Source organism: Sus scrofa, chromosome 7 (genome assembly GCF_000003025.6).
Source record: "Sus scrofa isolate TJ Tabasco breed Duroc chromosome 7, Sscrofa11.1, whole genome shotgun sequence".
Classification (NCBI taxonomy): domain Eukaryota; kingdom Metazoa; phylum Chordata; class Mammalia; order Artiodactyla; family Suidae; genus Sus; species Sus scrofa.
The window spans coordinates 102499623-102516527 of NC_010449.5; the positions used below are offsets into that span (position 1 = coordinate 102499623).

General features: G+C 37.7%; 1 protein-coding gene across 35 annotated transcripts in view; it reads left to right on the top strand.

The window, feature by feature from the left end:
• The window catches only part of NRXN3 (neurexin 3), a 1647030-nt gene that overhangs the window by 1366843 nt on the left and 263282 nt on the right, over nt 1–16905 (top strand). The gene's annotated exons all lie outside the window — the stretch shown is intronic.

Consider the following 16905-nt stretch of genomic DNA (forward strand, 5'->3'; position numbering starts at 1 on the left):
ACTTGCAATCCCCTGGTTGTCAGAGCAAGGCTGAATTTTTCCCATAAACATGAGACTGATGACCTCTTCCTCATTTCTGTACCATTGAATGTCACCTGAGCCAAGAAGATGTTCTGCTTATGCCTCAAATTTTAATTTTTTCTTTCGAACTTTAATTGTTCTTTCGGCTTCTGCCTGCAACCCATCTCTCAAGCCCTAACATCTCCTCCAACTTCCTTAGGTCTCTCAAGGCCTCTACTCCAAACACAACATTTTCCTTCTCTCACATTATAAAACAAATTTCCTGTGAATATCAATGGAGCAAACAGACACTGTGGTAGTTGGTGGAGGACAAAGAACATGGAGATAATATTTACACTAACAGTGTTGGGCCCTGGCACTGCCAACTGAGAGCCTTGCTATAAATTTATTCATAATGTCTATGGCTTTGGGCAACATTCAGATGAAAAATATTTATGAAAATGTGTGCTATTTATGTTTCTGGATATGAAACATGCTGTTAATGTAACACGATATGAAATTTAAAGAAATTCGCTTTTTATTGGTTTTTTTTCTTCTTCTTCTTCTTCTTCTTTTTTTTTTCCCTATGAAATTTCACTCTTCAGTTACCAGGGCTTCAGTGAAATCACCACTGAGGAATCATCATTATCACAAATCACTCTGATTTAAACCATGATCCTACATTTTAATAAGCAACCTTGTTTTAGGGCTTTCAAAATATGCATAAAAGGATATTTCTTTTTCTAACTTGGTCCACACCTTAATCTGTATTTTCACAGAACCTCAATTGCAAGGAAAACACAACATGAAGCTTAAAAAAAAAAAAAATTTAATAGGTGTTCTTACTGTGGTACAATGGGGTCTGTGGTATCTCTGCAACGTCAAGATGTAGATTCAATCCCCACCCCGGCACAGTGGGTTAAAAGAGCCGGTGTTTCCATAGCTATAGAATAGATTGCAACTGTGGCTCAGATCTGATCCCTGGCCCAGGAACTCCATATGCTGTGGGAAGTCCAAAAAAGGAAAAAAAAAAAATCTTCATAGAACTAAAAAATAAGCCCCTTTAGGAGATTTTCAAATAAATAGAGGATATAGTAGTCCAAATTTGAGCGTTAAAACTAGCTTATATACTATATTTGAGGAAACTATAAATTATATGTTTCTTTCCATTCAGTATGATTTGTATATTTCTTATGAAGGAAGAGGTTTTTTTCCTCCCATTTTTATTGGTATGGTTTCCTGGATTCCTTGGTATTTTAAGGATTCAATAATAGGGTTTCTTGGAGTTCCTATTGTGGCACAGTGGTTAACGACTCCTGACTAGGAACCATGAGGTTGCAGGTTCAATCCCTGGCCTTTCTCAGTGGGTTAAGGATCCAATGTTGCTGTGGCTCTGACGTAGGCTGGCAGCTACAGCTCCGGTTAGACCCCTAGCCTGGGAATCTCCATATGCCATGGGTGCAGCCCTAGAAAAAGACAAAAAGAAAAAAAAAGAAAATAAATAAATAATAATAATAATAGGGTTTCCATTTATGTGTGATGGACATCCTTTAATTTATTTTTGTCTTTCTTCCATACAAGTGAACCCTTTTTGATTCACAGTCATTTTCACGATAGACCCAATTTATTATACTGGGGTTTATTTTGATGTTTATAGAGAGCAATAATTTGCTTTGGTTGGTCTTAACTTGTTTATTTAAGTATAACTTACATACTGTAAGATGCTCAGCTCTTAAGTGTACTATCCAATGAATTTTGACAAACACATACAGTTGTATGCTCCACATGCCTAACTAACAATACACAGAACTTCTTAATACCCCATGAATATTCCCTCATGCCCATTCCCAGTCCTCTCCTCCCTATAAGCAGCCACTGATCTGATTTATTTGATTTCTATCACCATAGTTTAGTTTTTCTTATTGTAGAATTTCATTAAAAAATGAAATCATAGGAGTTCCCTGGTGGTGCAATGGGTTAAGGGTCAGTGTTGTTACTGCTGTGGCTCAGGTCTCTGCTGTTGTGCAGGTTCAATCCCAGTTGGCCTGGGAATGTTTGCATGCCTTGAGTTGGTCAAAAAAAATGAAATCATATATTGTATCCTTTTTTGTCTGGCTTCTTTTACTCAGCAAACTGCTTTTGAGATTCAGTGCATTGATTTTTACACACACACACAAATACACACATATATATACAAGTCTCATAGATTTGAACAAGTCAGAATTTCTTATGCAATTAGATGTAATTTGCTAAGTACTGAATGATGAAGATGAAACGGTATTTCAGTGACTTTTGAGACTCTGAGATGAGTTTTTAACCACTGACAGAAAATGTTTCTGATGGTCTTATAATTATTGCTTCAGTGAGATTTCATTGTTCTTTTATAAATTTAAATAACTTACTTAGCCTAATTGTGCAACGTCAGATCTGAGCTGTGGCACATGGAGGTGCCCAAGCTAGGGGTGGAAACAGAGCTTCAGCTCCCGGCCTACGCCACAGCCACAGCCACAGCAACGTCAGATCCGAGCCGTGTCTCTGACCTACACCACCACCACAGCTCACAGCAATGCTGGATCCTTAACCTGCTGAGTGAGGCCAGGGATCGAACCCACAACCTCATGGTTCCTAGTTGGATTTGTTTCCACTGTGCCACAATGGGAACCCCAGAACAGCATTTTAAAAATCAACTTAGGACAAACCAAAAACGCCCCAACAGATATATTGTCTTTCATTGATCAAGTGTCACTTCATAATGAAACACAAAATTAATCATGGTAGCAGAGGTTAATAACTTTCAGTTTGATGAGTCCTTATTTAACAAAGAAGCATTACAGTTTTTAAATCTAAAACCTTACCCAATATGATAGGCCTTCTTTAGTCTCTTCAGCACCACAGGCAATTGGGACAGCTCCACTGACCTGAATAATAAAATGGTAATGACCTCAGTTAGAACAAATAATTATTTTACTGGTAGTGATGCATTTAACTTTACAATAGATGCCGTCCTAAGGTGCTGTGTGTAAATTATTTTTTAAAAGTTGAATAATTATTTAAATGTTTCAGAGCATCTTGCTGCCTAGGAAAATCTTTTGAAGCTTTCTTTTATGATGCAAAACGCAACACTGACCTATCTGTTGTGTAAATTAGGATGTTTTCATACTAGTTTTATTGAAGAGTGACACATTTACCTAACTGTAAAAGTTTCTTTGAAAGTAATGTCTAAGTATATATAATTTAGCTCTTACTGGATATAAATGCATTGATATTTTAGTGTTTCTCAATCTAGAGGAAGTGGGAGTTATCAGAATCCCTGGGGTTGGGGGTGTGTTTGAATTATACATTCTTCCCCTGCTCTGATAAAAATCGGTGCCATGGAGAGCCACTGATACTAATCACAGTGTGTTGGATACTTTAGATATTTGAGGATCAAGAAAAAAAATGAAGAATTACAACCCAGAGATACTACATCATTTAAAATAAATACTGTATCCTCTTGGTTCTACATCCTTTTAAATAAAGACAGTCCCTAGAATAAGTTATGTTCAAAAACAGTGCAAGTGCCATCTTAATTAAGCCAAAAAAGAACTTCCAGCTCCTAGAGAATGATGACATGACAGGAGTTGTGTGTGTGTATGTGTTTGTGTTACAAGTGATATTCTGAACATCAATTTCTCATTGATTTGGTGCTTCAAAGAATTCTCTGGTAGTAGAGAGTAGTTCAAGTAAGGAGTGATGATGGCCCAAAAGTCTATGGGAGAAAAGCTTAGAAAGATGGCTGAAAGGGAAAAAAAATTCTGTGTCTCCCTGTTGGGAGTTTACATAGCAGATAACAAGAGCAAGTACCCCTGAGTGCTTTGGGGCCTCCTTTGGGTATAAGTTTGTGTTTATTTAACAAGGATGGTTTCTTCTAGACATAGCCTTCTAAGACATCATGATAATTTTCATCCTTTTTTTTTTTCACCTATTAGGCAATTCCAAGACTACTTGTGTATAGTTTGTTTAACACTTTAAACAATTATTGATTTCACACACTTGACATAATTTATGCATACTTGAATTGAAAATTAGTTGTTATTCATTGTTCTTGATTCTATGACAGTATAAGAAATACCTTCCAAAATTGCTCAGTTACAGGAGTCATTGATGGTGTGCACATCTTACATAAGCCAGCTCGCATTTGCTGGTGTTACCCTGTCTCTCTCTAACCACCTTAGCTTCTTCTGTTCTCTAAGACGATAAAATTGGAATAACAGACCACCTATTCGCAGTACCTACCCTGCAAATAGGGTAGACAATCGCCTATGGATAGAAAGACATATGAAATAGTTTTCTGTTTGTTTGTTTTTACGGTAAATGCCTTCCATTCTGTTTGCATTGGCTACATGAGATTTAACTCATTTTCATAATTGTTAACTATGGAAGTCTTAGATGTCATGTGGGAAAGGCAAAGCTTATACTATCTGTTCATCTAGTACCATGCTGTTCCATATAATAGCCACTGGACAAATGTGGCTATTGAGTAATTAAAATAAAACTGGAGTGAATGAGGAAATTAATTTTAAATTGTATTTAAGTATACTCAAATTTATACTTGAAAACTGCTGTAGTGTAAAATATTTTTCATTAAACACAACTTTCTCATCCTGATAGGACTATATTTTACATAAAGCTTTGAAAATTTATTAGCTGAATTGCAATGTGCAGCGCAAGTGTAAAATACAAACTAGATTTCAAAGATAGCATTAAAAAAAGATATAAACTATCTCATTAATAATTTTCTATTAACTAGATGTTGAAATGATAATATTTTTAATAGATTGGACCACATAAAATATTAAAATTAATTTAATGAATTTCTTTGTACTGTCTTTTTTAATATGGCTCCTAGGAAACTTAGAATTACACAGGTAGCTCACACTATATTTCTGTTGAGCAGAGCTAGTTTAGAACATTCTGAAATGTGTGGCAATTATTCTTCTGTGGTCTCATAAAGAAAATATTAATCCAAGGCTGAAGACTAGTTATACAAATGTGAAGACAGCAGATCCCCCCATGGTTTATCTATGGGGGACAGAGTCTCTATTCCAATATATAAGAGGATCACACGTGGGCTTTGTAATCTTTCTTGGACCATTACATTATTATTATTGTTAGTATTTTGCTTTTTAGGACTGTACCCGTCATATATGGAAGTTCCCAGGCTAGGGGTCCAATGGGAGCTACAGCTGCCGGCCACAGCAACACAGGATCCAAGCCACGTCTGTGACCTACAACACAGCTCACAGCAACACTGGATCATTAACCCACTGAGTGAGGCCAGGGATCGAACCTGCAACCTCATGATTACTAGTCAGATTCATTTCTGCTGCACCACAATGGGAACTCTTGCACGATTACATTATTCTTTAATGCTTTCTCCTCTTCTTACCATTCTGTAGTAAATTCTATCAGTGGATTTAAGGTGTTTTCTTCCCCCCACCCCACCCCCCGCCTGCCTTTCCTTTTTGATCTGCAAATTATGCATTATAAGGTGAAGTCAGCTGATAGTTCAGAAAGGCAGTAAAGATTCTGCATGATAAAGTTGGAAAGATGTGTGTTTAAATCCTCATTCTTCCAGTTACCTGCTGCATGATTTTGAGGAAATTATTTTTCTCAATTTCAACTTACTTCATCTAAAAATGGTACCTAATAGGGAAATTTTGAATATCAGAATTAATGAGAGTTTAAGAAAATAAGAAATATGGAAATATCTAGTTTATAGCAAGTCCTCCAATATGTTCAAAGACTCCCTAAGTTTTAAATTTTGTCTTTACTTGTGACCATATGGACTCCTAACTTTTAAGATATATGCAACAGTGAGTATGACATGCATGCCAGCTTGCCAGAATGATCCCTTCACTGGTGAAGAGAAGGTCTCATTTCTTTACTCTCTTAGTCCCTCTTTCTATCCTCTGAAACCTTTCAGTTCTTTCACTTGCATTAAAATTAAATTATTACATAGATTAGATCAAAAGATTGTCTCTGGTTGTGAGCAGAAGAAAGACTAACCTCACACTAATCCCTTAATGCACCATGATATTTGGGTACATTTTTTCTCCTAGCATGGAAATTATCTTCCAGCCTTCTCTGACGTACTAGAAAGTCCTTTAGCAGCATCAGCCCAGTGCAAGTTAACCAGTTAGGAGATTTGTTTTGTGCTTTGAAAATGCTTGTCAGACAAGCTTTCGACTCAGCATTGTGTGATTTACATTAGTTTGCATAAGAAAATGTCACTCCAGGGACAGATTTCTCTCTTCCTTCTAATACTACCAAACAGACAAAGAGGGTCAGGTGGTTGTTCCTTAGTAAGTGAATAAATCATGTGGGATTCACAGGAAATATAAAATGCAGTGTTATTAGTCAAACCTTAGTTCTACCCTGCAGTGCTTTCTAATGCCCCATTTGTATTAAATTGTTGTTATTATTATTATTCTTTATTTTCCATTTGGGGTACTTTTCCGGACCTCCAATTTTTTTAATCTAGTACCATAATTATTTAAAGACTCCTAACAATGGTGCCATAACCATTTGTACAGGTGCTCTCAATATCCCAGAATAGCACTCATTTGAGCCTCATCCTTGAACTTATTGGGAGAATCAAATCACTCCCCTATTCTCTCCTCACCTGCCTTGAGCTTATTTTACTTGACAGCCATGTGTATTGTGATTCTTCTAGTGTGAAGGTCATTTCTCTTGTGAGGAAAAAGAAAAAGTACCTAGTCCCACTTCCTCTGTATCCTCACACCTCTGTTTGAAGCAGTAGCCCTAAACGGTCTCTGTTCTTGCCCCAGACAAATCATAACTGTCACACCCGAAGCATAGCTAAACAAAATCTCACTCGATGGATTATTATTGGCCTTTTGTGCCAAGATTTAGTTGATTCTAGTCTTCAATTTACCAGATACTGTTCATGACAACAACAATAATCAATGCATATAGAGTTTATTCTGTTCTGCAAACTCTCCTGACCGATATTTACTCAGTTGACACAACAATAGCTTTAGGTGGAAATAATTATTATTAATAGCTCCATTTTATTGTTATGGAAACTGAAGCTCACAGAATTTAAGTGGCTTGTGTAAAGACATAAAACCAAAAGGTGGTCAAGCTGAGGTTTGAGGTTTGAATTCAGGCAGTCTGGTTCCAGGTCCATGGTCTTTCACTATTATACCAGGCTGCAGTGTCTACTTATGGGAAATGTATCCTTTAATATTCTTCCCTGTTTTTGTGAACCTTATTCTCTTCATATGCTTTTAAACCCTGAGCTTCTTCAAGATTTTCCAGTATGGCTGGTAAAATTTTTTTGAGGTTCTCTGAATAGTCTCTGAATGGAACAGAGTGTATTTTCTATCACATGTTAAAACCCATATGAGTACTTCACATGCACAAAGGTTGAGATCAGAGCTGGAAGGAGCAAGTGTCACAACACAAGCAATGACGATAAAATTCAAAGGAAGATAAAACCTCAACTATTTTAAGGTTAAACACTGGCATCTACAGAGACACTGCCCTGGTTAAGCAGCCAGGGAAAGGAAGTGACATAAGGCAATTCAGCAGGGGAGAGATAGGAGGCCAGCAGTTAGATCAGGGAAGCTGGGAGGTAGGCTTTGCAGATCCAGGTATGGAGGAGGATATGAAGAGGGGAAGAGACTGGTCTGGAAAGGACCAATTCTCCTGGTGACTTTCAACACCAGGGGCACCAGCACCCAGGCCTTGGTTGCTAATGCCATTCTCCAGTCCAAGAAACCAGTGGTCCTTGGAGAAATGGGCTAGTTCAGGGACTGGAGCATCTTGTAGTGATCAGTAAGAAAATTCAGAAAGGCAGATAGAAAAGAAAGAAGAAAGGGCAGGGAGGGAGGAGAAGGGAGGAAGGCGGGAAGGGAAATTCAGACACAATGAGAAGAATATGTCCCAGGGACACTGGAGCCAATGGAAAGAGCTCCCAATGGTGAGAGATGATTTGAGCAACAGAATAAAGTAGGATTGGATTATAAACATGTATATAAAATTAATATCCATGAATATATACTGGTATCAGTAAATTATTGGGTAAATAAATAAATGTGGGAGAACTGATATAACTCCCACGCAGAAGAATTTCAAATAAATTATGTAGATAACATGCTTCCCTCCAAGAAAGTAGAGTGTAGCTCTCTATTCCTTAAGTATGGACTGCACATAGTGACAATGGGAACAAGTACTTTTTATGGAAGAAAACTGACAAACACTAACTCAGTTGGGTAATCAAGGTCAGTATCAATAATGATAATCATATTTGATAATAGCTACCCTTAATATGATATAGTAAAAATGATACATTAGCATTGTGGTCTTCTAAAAAACCTATAACCATGGTTTCATCATGAGAAAAACATCAGACAAATCCCGATTAAGGCACATTCTATAAAATGTTTAGCCAATATTGGTGGAAATTGTCAAGATCATTAAAAACAAGGAAAGTTGGAGAAACTGTCACAACCAACAGAGGCATGAGGAGGCATAAATTTAATGTGATATGCTAGATGGACTCTGAAACAGAAAAAGAATATTAGGTGAAAACTAAGAAAATCAAATCAGATTAGAGCATGTTTTTTGATTAATAATAATGTATCAATATTGGTTCATTAATAGTAAAAAATGTATTATATTAATGTAAAAATGGGAAACTGCCTATGATACACATGAGAATACTTTGTACTATATTTGCTTCTTTTCTAGAAATCTAAAACTATTCTCTCTCTCTCCTTTTTTCTTTTTTGGTCTCTTTAGGGCTGCACCTGTGGCATATGGAAGTTCCAAGGCTAGGGGTCAAATTGGAGCTGCAGCTGCCAGCCTACACCACAGCCACAGCAACACCAGATCTGAGCTGTGTCTGTGACCCATACCACAGCTCCTAGCAACACCAGATTCTTAACCCACTGAGTGAGGTCAGGGATCCAGCCTGCATCCTCATGGATATTAGTTAGGTTTATTACTCCAGAGTCACAATAGGAACTCCTAAAACTATTCATAAAATAAAATTTCATTTTAGAAATTCAGGGGCAGAGGCTCACTGTTGACAAGCCAGCCCAGAAAGGCTCTAGGGAAAGTGGTTCTTGTGCTTTATAGTATCATCATTAAATGGGGTCTTCAAAAGGTAAGATAATGGAGTTCCCTGATGTATGATGTAACAAAACAATATAAGGCCAACTTTTGAATATGCAATTGTTCATTCTTTCTCTATGGTTTATTCATTATCTATAAATTTCTAATTTCCTAGAATAACCTGTAGTCTCAAATTTCAAGAGAATAACTTTTTCATATAAGCCTTCATACTACAGCAGGCACATGTGACTATCTCTGTACATGAATGCATGCAGTGCTAAGGAGGCTATATTAACTAGGACATAATGAGTCTAAAAAGGCAAGCCTGGTCTGCAGGCTTTGCTGTACACACTCACATCTTGGCATTCCAGAGAAGTTGTCACTCCTACTTTCTTAAGGGATGAGACACTAAATGATTTAGAAACGTGAGAGAGAGAGAGTTGCCTTGAATATCCGTGGCATGGCCAGGCTACCCACCTGGTTATTCTATCTTAGTTTCTAGGTCATACGAGATTTCTCAGCTACTTGTGCCCTCTGAAGGGCATTGACTTTAAGGTTTGCCGGGAGCTTTTCTCAACTGCAACAAATGGGATCGAGGTCTGTTTTCCTCTATGTACTAATCCTCCCTTTTTGCGAGGGATTGGATTCTGCTTCTGTTCTTTGTTGCTATTCCTTGGATCCATCTAAGGATCCCCAAGCTGTCCTATGTCTATGCTTTCTATGCTGCACTCTGATCCTATTCAAAAAGTAGATCCTTTATACTCCTTATATGGGATAAATAGTCTGGGTTTGCCACACTTACATTTGAATACGATACCTCTTCATTTCCAAAGTGCAACCCTTCTCCTGTCTCTGTCCTGATCAAGCCCTTGTTTCTATGAGCTTCATTCTGACCCCTCCTTTACCAGCTTCAGCATATTATACAGCTAGTGCCCTGACCCCCAGCCAGGAACAGATCTAGATACCTTATTGCAATGATCTTCATTCTTAAGTAATCTTAGAAGTAACTTTCAGTTCAATTCATTAAAACAGAGGTTGCAAACTCATACGCCTCTTGAGTGCATATAAAATGATCCAGTTAGGACTGAGGTCAGGAAAAGAATCATTCAAGCAAGACTGGCATTAACTCTTGGCCTTCCTGTCAAAGAGACACAGGGAGCGGTAGGGACTGTGGCACACTGGAGACCGCAGTCTCAATGATGCTCAGCAGCTGGGGATCATCACTGTGCAGGAATGCTGGACCAGTCCTGTGAAATGTTTTTCAGCCCAAGCCAGAAGTCAAGTCTTTTCTGTTCACTCTTTGAATTCACTACCTGCATTTAAAATTTCTTTTATTTGAAACACTGATTAGCCTAAATAAGACAAATCTAGGATCAAGATATTAGTCCCATACTGTAAGAGCACTGCCTCTGCATTTAAAGAAGAAAGAGCACAATGCTTCCCTCATAATCATTGTTTCTTGTGAACAGGATTAATAGCCCAGTTATAGGCTAACAATTTCATAGCAACCATGTAGTTATTACGTGTTGTGTATATGAAATTGTGTCATAATGAGCTATCTCATAACAAGGTTATGCAGGCTGTAAAACCATTTTATAGTTCCAAGAGGGAGCAGCGCCTGAGTTGGTTGACAGTAGTTATTGTTTCTTTCTATCTCACTTATTTTTGAATTAAAAAAAAAATACTCAGGAGTTTCTGCTGTGGTGCAGTGGGTTAAGGATTCGACTGCAGCCGGTCACTGCAGAGATGCAGGTTTGATCCCCAGCCCTGTGCACTGGGTTAAGGATCCGGCATTGCCACAGCTGTGGTGCAGGTCACAGCTGTGACTGATTCAATCCCTGGTCTAGGAACTTCCATGTGCAAAATTCCATATTATTTTATTTAAATTAATAGGTGCATCCATAAATTTAAATAAAATAATAATAAACACTCACTCAACTCTTTCTTCACGATTCTAAATTTTACAGTGGTGTACTATGTTTGCTCATCTAATTTTCTTAAAATAATATTCCCCGCTGCAGTTATTTCTATCTATTCCAACCTCTCTCCCAAGAGTAGCCCCACTAGTATAATGAATGTGCTGGAAGTGTGAGGCAGTTCATCATAGTGTTTCATAGCTACTTGTTTCCTCTCTCTGTGAGATAGGAATTTAATAAGCTAAGGGTTGCCAAAGACAGAGCCTTTATTGCTTAAACACACATTTAAGAAGAGATTTAGTCCATTCCTCTAAGAACTAGAAAATATTTAATAACTAGAGATAAGCTGATTTTTTGTAACTTTCTTTAAAACAATACTTTTCCATAAATGATCTTACTTATGTGCCATCAACTATTAGGTGTAATTCTTGAATCATCCCTAAATCTAACTTGTAACCATATTTTCAACTACCTGCCAAGTATATCTGCTGGAATTACCTAGGGCATTTTACAGTGGCTCACGTCTGCTCACTATCCTTTATTCTATATGCTGCTTACCTCCCCTGTACGGAGGCCAGAAGCTTTGGGATCTTTGTCCCTTCTTTCACCTTCAAACCAACTGGTACTTGAGCCCTACTTAATCAACATCTGAAATGCATCTGGGATCCAGTCCTCTTTCAGCCCTTCTATTTCTTGCAAGGACTTTTATAGTAGCTCTTGCCTCTGAGCAGCCTCCTCTCTAATCTGTTATTCACAAGTTTCCCAAAGTTATTTTCTTTAAAACTGAATGATTATTTTGTTTCATTATAAGACTATCAGGACAATCCATTGGCCAGAGGGAGTAGGAGACGGAAAACACAAGCACACTCCCTCTCTTTAGTGCACATTCAACACCTAATACATCTTTTGAGCATCATCTTCCTTCATCCCCCTTTGAGCCCCTAGCAGGAACCATACTCATCTTATTCTTCCCTCAAATTTTCTGCTCTCTTAGGCCTCTGTGTCTTTTTTTCATGTTTTCCCTTCTGCCTTGTTAGATTATCTGGCATAGTTTGGGTTGGCTAAAGCCTTGTTCACACTTTCCTTCTCTGTGATGAAGGGTATCTGTTTCCCTTGCACATTCTTTAATAATACCTAGTTTATATGTGTCTTATGGCACTTATAACTATGGGATATTGTTTTAGTCATTTTTTCCCCTTTTTTCTTTTCCTTTTTGAGGTGAGGTTAGGGTCCAAAACTTCCTCATCTTTGAACTTAACTAGAACTATGCACATTGAAGATAGTGAATAATTGTTTGGGGAAAAAAGTAAATTAGGAATTAGTTGAACATTTTTCCAGTTAATGAAAACTCGGTGAAACCAAAGGAAAAATTGAATTTTCAGCATTTACTCTATGAGGTACCTTCTTTCTTACAGTTGTTGGAATAGTCTGCTATAGAGGACTGAGAGGGAGGAAATATGAATATAAATGTAAAGTTCTTAGAAACATCTTTTTTATTTTTATTTTTTTCAACTTTCCTCACACTTTCCAAAGTTCATTCAAAGAAAACTACACTAGTAAGATAAAAGTGAGGTTTAAAAAAAATCCCACCATTATCTAACCAGGAATCAGGAAACAAACAAACAAAACCTCATAGAATTACCATTGCTTTTAAATCTCAGAGCCAAGGGTCTTTCTCATTTTACCCTTTACATGGTTTGATTTACTGTCAGTGTGAAGCTACACAATCAGTCTTTCCTCATAGTCTGATGAGAGGTCAAGGGGACCTCAAGCCATCGTTCTCTTTGTGGTCACCTGAGTCCAGCCTTGATAATCACCTGGGGACTCTGACTTCAAGGTGGTACCTGGGCCTATGTCAGGATAAACTCTTAGAATATTATTTGTGATAATAATTATTACTTTTATTTCATCAAAACCATTGGTTAGAGTAGCATTTTCTTTTTTCTTTTCTTTTTTTTTTTTTTTTTTTTTTTTTCTTTTTTGGCCTTTTCTAGGGATGCTCCCACAGTATATGGAGATTCCCAGGCTGGGAGTCTATAATCAGAGCTGTAGCCGCTGGCCTACACCAGAGCCATAGCAACGCAGAATCCGAGCCGAGTCTGTGACCTTACACCACAGCTCACAGCAACACTGGATCCTTAACCTACTGAGCAAGGCCAGGGATCGAACCCGCAACCTCATGGTTCCTAGTTGGATTCATTAACCACTGAGCCATGATGGGAACTCCATATTATCATTTTCTTAAGCAACATCCTGTGTCTTACTAAATGGTCTGGGAGAAAGAGTCCAAAGGTCTGGATAGGATCCTGCTTAGGGCTTATTTGGCTCCACTTGGTCCTGCAGCCTTTGTATGTGCCGTCAAGACACTGCATGGCCTAGATGGGCAACAGCATTGGTACCACACCCTTGTGTGTACCCAGGCTGCTGTCCCCATTGGTCAGAAGAAGGAGCAGGAGACAAATGAGCAGTTATCACCCAAAGTGATGGATCAAAATGTATATGGGAGGATGTACACTGTTGAGTTCGTCTTGGTTAATTGTGCCAGAATGATGGAGGATCTCCATAATTTTCTTAGTAGAAGGGGACTGAACTCAAGGCTTGTAGCTTTGTAGCAGTTGTCTGCTCCAGAATTAGCTAATGAGGCTCTCCTTGTTTGGGCATTGGAAAGCCTCCAAAACCACTCGGGAGGGAAATTAACAAATGTCTTTTTTGTTATCTCCGGATAAATCTTCATGATGGAATGTGCAGCCGTTCCACCTCTTCAGTCTTCTGCCTTCTTCCCCAGTGGACACTCAATTGCTGCGGAAGGCAAAAATTAAATTAATTAATTAATAATGCAGCGATACCTTTATTCTTTGTTTAAAAAAATAGCAATCAAGTAAACTTTGAGAGTAAGGACTAGTTAGAGGTGACTATGCCATTCACAATCTATAGGTCATCTGCTAAGTATACTGGGTTCATGCAAACATTTCTTATGATTTCGACACCAGCTCTTTATGTTAATATGTGATCTCCAAAGCTGATGGCATTGTCTGAGCATGCAAATGTGGGAACTATAGCAATAAGCTGACTCATTTCACTCAGCATGGACCATGTCATAGGGTCATGGATATGTTTGTCTCTAATAAGTCTCTGCACGAATTTGATTTTTACAATGTAGGATAATTCTCTTGTGGGCTTTTAAGTTTTCATTGATTTCACTGACTTGTGTTCATGTTGGAATTTCTGCTGTGTGAATGTCAACAGGTATTTATTGAGCATCTGCTATATGCCATGTGATAGTCTCATATTAGGAATGCCAAGATGTTTATTCCAGAGTCCATGGTTTTCAGCGACCGTGGCAGAAAAGGGAAAATCAATTACAATCCAATACATATGTGTCAGTGTTTTAGGGACACTGGGACAGAGGAAAAGGTCAGTTTGGACACGCTTATGGAGTATTATCAGGAGAAAACTAGGAAGGGAATTTTAGCAGAGGCTAAATGTAACGTGTTACAGATGCATGTGATGACTTGTACTAGTAAAAGTAATCTAGTTTTGTGAAGTTCCTCTGAAAAAAGAGTAAATATTGTTCATAGTACACCTTTTGTGTAGGGGAGAATTTTGTTTATGTGTATGTATGCGTTGTGTTCATTCACACGTGTGTGTGTGTGTGTGTGTGTGTGTACTGTGCTACAATAAAATATATGTCTATTTTTAGACTTAGCAGTTAAACATATTTGACAGTTATTCATGTTAGTAAGTGATGGAGAGGACAGAATACGGAAAGCAACATGTGTATACATTTTGTATATATAGTTTTGTTTTTCTAACCATTGATTGAAAAAAAAAGCTTCTTGTATTGGTCAACTGGAAATAGACAGTCATTGCAGACAAAAAAACATTCTGAGTTGTAATAAACAGCTTTCCCTCTGGCCCGCAATTTAAGCCTTTAACACTTGGGAAAAATTAACTATTTAGCAGTGTGTGGAGTTTCAATCCAGAAAGATGGGAGGAAACTGTATATATCCAGACACAAAATCCTAGCTCTTTTTGGCAGTGTAATTTAAGAAACCACTGTGTCCCATAGTGGAAAGGAGAAAAATTTGGGATTTGCCTGTAATTTAATTTTTTCCCCCAGAAACACATTCTTTATGGTAAGAAAATATAATTTTGGGAAGTCAAACAGAGGGAATAAATGTTTTCAAGACCACGGGGAAAATAGACATTTGAACCATGTATTTAGATGTTAATCCACAAAATTTTTCATAGTAGACTAGGCTATGTGACCCTGAAAACATTTTTCCCACCATGGGATCATGCTGATTATATTTTAGGGCTGTTGATACCCAATATAATTGATAAACATCACTGGATTTTTGAGTTTTCTTCTTTTTGCAACCCAGTGCTTGCTTGTATTTTTGTCTTGACATTTACTATAAAATTATTGTAGACATAATAGTAAAAGTTTCTGGAAAGAGCAAGATTCAAAACTGTGTACAACCAAGATAATTACTCTGTAAGAAGGAATGGTAAAGAGGAGACTTTGAGAATTGAATGTGGACCTAAAATTACAATCTGATTTATCTTTCCTCATGTTTTCATAATACTGTAAAACTTTAGGATTAGATTTGGATTAGTGGTCAATGAGTGGTAGAGAGAGAGACAAAGTTGGACAAGGTACAGAAACTGCAAAGGGTGTTGGAGTTGGAGAATTGATTTCTCCAACATTGGTAAACATCGATACCTGTTATGTTTTCTTTCTTCTTCAAACAACAACAACAAAGAAAACTGAAACATAGGCAGAATTCTTTTATTTTTCCCCTCTGTGTTTATTTTTTTTCCTTTTTTGTTAAAGTACAGTTGATTTACAGTGTTGTACCAATTTCTGGTGTACAGCAAAGTGACCTAGTCATACATATATACATTCTTTCTCTCGTATTATCTTCCATCATGTTCTATTCCAAGAGATTGGATATCGTTCTTCTGCAATATAGTAGGATCTCACTGCTTACCCATTCTAAATGTAATAGTTTGCATCTACTAACCCCAAACTCCCAGTCTACCCTACTCCCTCCCACCTCCCCCTTGGCAACCACTAGTCTGTTCTTTAGGTCTATAAATCTGTTTCTGTTTTGTAGATAGGTTCATTTGTGCCATATTTTAGGTTCTACATATAAGTGATATCATATAGCATTTGTCTTTATGCTAGGGTTTTCTAGGGTAATTACATTGTACCCCACTTTTGTTGTGGAGATAAGAAGGGGCTTTCTATGGCTAAGGATTGAAATCTGATGCCCCTGGACTTTTGCTGGTGCTAGCTCCACTGCTACCTTGCCTGGCAGCGCTGGTGTCCAGCCAGCCTAGGATACCTTTAATTTCCTGTGTCGTGGGGCATATATCAATATGTTGATGAATGAAAGTACCAAGTAGAAATTGGAGACAATTCTGAATATGTGTATACTGGAAAAACCTCTTTGCATTTGTTGATTTTTTTTTTCTTCATATGTTTTGAAACACTTTATGAAGGAATGCCAGGGAGCACATTAATAAAAGGTGTTTATTAATCTGCCATTTACAACTTGGGCCTCATATTCAAGACCCAATTCTAAGACCTTTATGTTTAAAAAAAATGTCCACCTATATAATTCAGCTCCCAGTGATCTTCCCCTCCCCTAGAGCCATAGTTTTTATTGACTCAGTTCCTCAAAGGGAGGTAATACATCATGATGAAAAGAAAATTGAACTGCAAATCAGAAGACCCAGGTTCTAGTTCCTGATCCTTCTCATATGTATATTTAGTCACATAATTCAACCCATAGGTCTCCTTCACTATGACTCAGTGTGGTGAGTTTGTGTGGGAAATTGCCTGCCACATGATATTGGA